This window comes from Mytilus galloprovincialis, chromosome 4 (assembly GCF_965363235.1).
Source record: "Mytilus galloprovincialis chromosome 4, xbMytGall1.hap1.1, whole genome shotgun sequence".
Lineage (NCBI taxonomy): Eukaryota > Metazoa > Mollusca > Bivalvia > Mytilida > Mytilidae > Mytilus > Mytilus galloprovincialis.
Genome location: NC_134841.1, coordinates 64,663,630 through 64,667,774, shown reverse-complemented (window position 1 = coordinate 64,667,774; position 4,145 = coordinate 64,663,630). Strand labels below are relative to the sequence as shown.

The following is a 4,145-nucleotide window of genomic DNA, read 5'->3' as shown; positions in this document are numbered from 1 at the left end:
AATATTGAATGCACCTTTCCATTAAAAAAATTATGAAATTAAAGGCCCCTTTTATTTTTTCCTATCCCCCCTTTTTGGGTTTACAAATGACTGGTCCTTTATATGAGCAATTACCCTATAAAGTCTGTTTTTTTCCCATTCTTTTGTGTCTATCTTGAGAATATATAAAGAGAAACTCGATCGAACAGCTAAAATAATCATCAAGACAAAATTTACATTAATGTACATACTAGGAATTCGTGTACATGTATTAACTTTTTATAGATTTTTTTTATGGTGTACATAAATTGACAAATATAATGCCCTCCCATGTTAAAATGAGCTAGCAAAGAGCATGAAATAAAAGAATTATTTCTTAAATTTAATAATTTTAACCGTATTGTTCATTATTGCAGACTCCGTATGTTTATTATTTTAGACCAGTCGATTAAATCAAAACGTTGCAATTCATATACTTTAACATTTTTCCAACAATATCAGATGTGATTTTTTTTACATCTTAAAAAGAGGTACTAACATGCCAAGGTTTATCTCTTTTTAAATCTCAACCATTTTCCAAACGACATGCAGCTAAAAGTTTGAGCCTGATTAATTGTTACTCCGCAGAAGCAGATCGGAATCAGTTCTGACGTAGTGAGTAATCGCTTTAATCGTAATCATGTTCATTGACCATCAGGACGATGAATGCACATCATCATAATGATGTTCTGACACCATATAAAGATGTAAACCGAACCACACCCTATGATGTTACATTGTCATAATATAATGACCTTACCACATCATATAACGATGTTAGCACATAACATAAGGATAAATTCACATCATATAAAGAAGTTTGCACGTAATATAAAGACATCTGTACATTATGGAAAGCCAACGGGGTCAAAATTCTTACTTCGTAACTTGTCAATTTGTAACATGTAACTATGGAAGCGCATATGGTACACCCCTTGTAAAGTTATTTTGTTGCTAATAAGTCGGAATTATTAGTCAAGTTGTGTGTTATAAGCTGGAATCTTATCATCAAGTTGAAGTCAAGTTGTCGGAATGATGTAGAAAAATTGTTTTACAATGTCGACTTGCTGATATAAATATAATGGCATAGTAATAAGAAGTCGACACGTTGAATTCAACTTATTAATTGATTAAGTCGACAACTTGTTTATTTGATATTAAATCATCATGTTGAAGTCAACTTGTCGGAATGATGTAGATAAAGTTTTTATTACAATGTCGACTTGCTAATATAAATGTAAATGACATAAAATAAGAAGTCGACTTGTTTATTAATTAAATCAACTTGCTTATTTGATGTTAACTTTATTCGTTCTCACGGTCAGATTCCCACGGTCCGTATTTTACTTCCTGTGCTGACACATTAAAGATGGAGATCGACAGCAACAACATCAGCGGGAGCAGTGGAAACGAGTCATAAGTAAGTTTATATTTGTTTTCTTTGAAGACTTAGCGTTATATTTTAATATGAAGCAATACTGAACACAAAATGAAAAAGATCATAGGGAGAAAAAACGTTATTGTTTGAATGAAAGGGCATTGAAAAGTTACAGTTTAACGTGACCTGTGATAAGATCTAGAGTAAGACGTCTGCTATTATTAAAGATATATTCTACTTAAAGGGTTTCACCCCTCTCCCCACCATCCCATCACAAGTACACTACCCGTTCTGTACGACTGTCAATGAAAAATGGAAAAAAACTGAATGGTCCCTCCCTTTCGCCTTTCAGAGTCCTTTGTAGATCAATCTCCATGACTCATTTAATTCATAACAGCTAAGCAAAAAAAAATTAGTAATCTAAACAAATAATTTGATTCACAACTAGCAGGGTGGATCTTGTCATTTATAAGGGTTGGGTATGGGGATCCTAGCCCACGATAAAGGGGAGTTCCAACTATATGTCCCCATTCAATTGCATTGATCTTCCAAATAAATGTAAAAAAGGGTTCCAACCCCGGACCCCCTGGATTCGCCACTAATGCCAGGTAGAAAAGCATGATGCGAAACGAAATATGTGTTCACTTTATTTTGATATTGACCGATTAGAAGATTTTGCTATTCATTAAACATTTCAATTGAAGAAATATCGTCTATTTCAGCTGCTTGGTCACCTGCCCGTCTAATAAATGGTCAAAGACTATGGAATCAAGCAATATTTTAAAGGTAATGTTGAAAGTAAAACAAAGAAATATGTTGCTGACATCGAACATCAAATCAACACACTTTGGCTTAAAAACAAACAAAATTTGTCAAAACTTTCTTGTATAGTTTTTATAATGTTTTTCTTCATTTAGACTAATCAGCTCCATCTTCGTGGAAAGTATGAAAAAGGTTTAATACTGTATTGTGATTTATTTTTTGTAAAAACTGCACCTTAAACGGCCAAAAATTACAAAAAATAAAGGATTACCAAAATAGGAAAAATGAGCACACATTTACACGGCTCTAGCGAAAAATATAGTGAACCATGATATAAAGTTTTCTTCATATTTTGTCTAGCATGCGCAGTAAAAGCGAGACATGTAGGTACGGTTTTACAGGCGACGGTGAATATATGGCGTTAACATTGCAACCAAGTTTGCTGTTCATGTCTTTATCTCGTGAAGCATAACGAGTAAGGTTCTAATATTTAGGATGCAGATTTCCTACATATTGTTCTTGCCAGTCAGTCATGTGCCATTTATCTTTGACCTATTTTAAATGCTTGAATGACCCTGAAGAACTCTAATGGTCAATTTTGCAACCGAGTTTACTGCTTAAGTCCATATCTCAAGAAATAGAAGTCTAAGGTTGATAATATTTGGCATTAACGTCTCCAACTACAAGGGGATGATAGTCTGAAGTGTAATTTTAGCTTTGACTTAGGTTGATGATATTAGACAAGGAGGTTCCCCACTACCAGGGGATGTCATTTTGATACCTGTAATTTGATCTTGGCCTTGTTTTTATGGTTGATTGACTTTGACAATATGCGACCAAATTTTATAAATTAGTCAATGATTGATAAAGAACTAGATATCATGTTTAAGGAGGCATGATGTTACAACAAATTTAGCAAAAATTGAAACATATTTTTTGCATAACAAATTTTATTCATTAGGTACACTATTCGTTGTTTCTTTAAGATATGGTACAAAAATCAACCAAACAAAATAAATTCGTTTAGGCATCAGATGACTTTTAAAATGTTTATTCGATTGCAATATGCTGGAAGAAGATATGTCCTCTTGTTTGAAAATGAAAACATGTTCAAATGTAAAAATATCATATGCTTATACCTGATACCTATAACGGGTAAATTTAAAAATGAAATATGTTATAAATATCGCCATGAAGATTTATTTTGGATTGTCAAAACTTACTGTGTATTTTTCCATTTCGTATTCCATTAAATGTGAAGGCGCAGCGCATTTCCTAGTAGTTTTATAGTAAGCTGATGACGTCACAGTGAACACCCTATTTAGATATCAAGCCAATCGGATTTTTCATTTTATCATTACATCATACGTGTAATTTCTATCTTTATGTTTCAGTTACTCTGTTGTCTCCTTTGTGTTGCTGATCATGACGTTACAGGAATACCTTACCCAGGCGATGATGCTTCTGTGCCTGAACTAGTCCAATACTATCATCAATTATGCTACACGTCCCTTCAAATATGTGGATTTCTCTTGTTTGTTCACGGAACATTCATGAGTTGTTCCATGTTAAAAAGACTTAAGAGAAGATTAAATATCAGACGGCGTAACAACCAGTCGCCATTACCTACAGTTGTAAGGACAATCCTGGCTTTACACCGTAATGGCCTGTCTAATGTTGGATACAGGTATATGTGGAGGACTCTGAACATAGGCTTTGGACTTTGCGTCACACAATCAAGAGCAAGGCTTTGCTTAAGAACAATAGACCAACAGGGTGTACTTAACAGATCGCATCGAGTTCTTCGAAGGAGAGTGTACTACAATAGAGGACCAAACTATCTGATTCATGTCGATGGTTACGATAAATTAAAACCCTACGGCATAGCTATACATGGGGCAGTCGATGGATACTCTCGTAAACTTTTATGGATGATAGCAAGTCTGTCCAACAATAACCCCAGATATGTCGGTTACTGGTATCTTAA

General features: G+C 34.0%; 1 long non-coding RNA gene across 1 annotated transcript; it reads left to right on the top strand.

Moving 5' to 3' along the window:
* Positions 1 to 1,320: 1,320 nt before the first annotated feature.
* LOC143070702 (uncharacterized) lies at positions 1,321 to 3,940 on the top strand. The gene is made up of 3 exons (XR_012976652.1): positions 1,321 to 1,438; positions 2,119 to 2,182; positions 3,553 to 3,940. It is a non-coding gene; the product is annotated as an uncharacterized LOC143070702 (long non-coding RNA).
* The last annotated feature ends 205 nt before the right edge of the window (positions 3,941 to 4,145 follow it).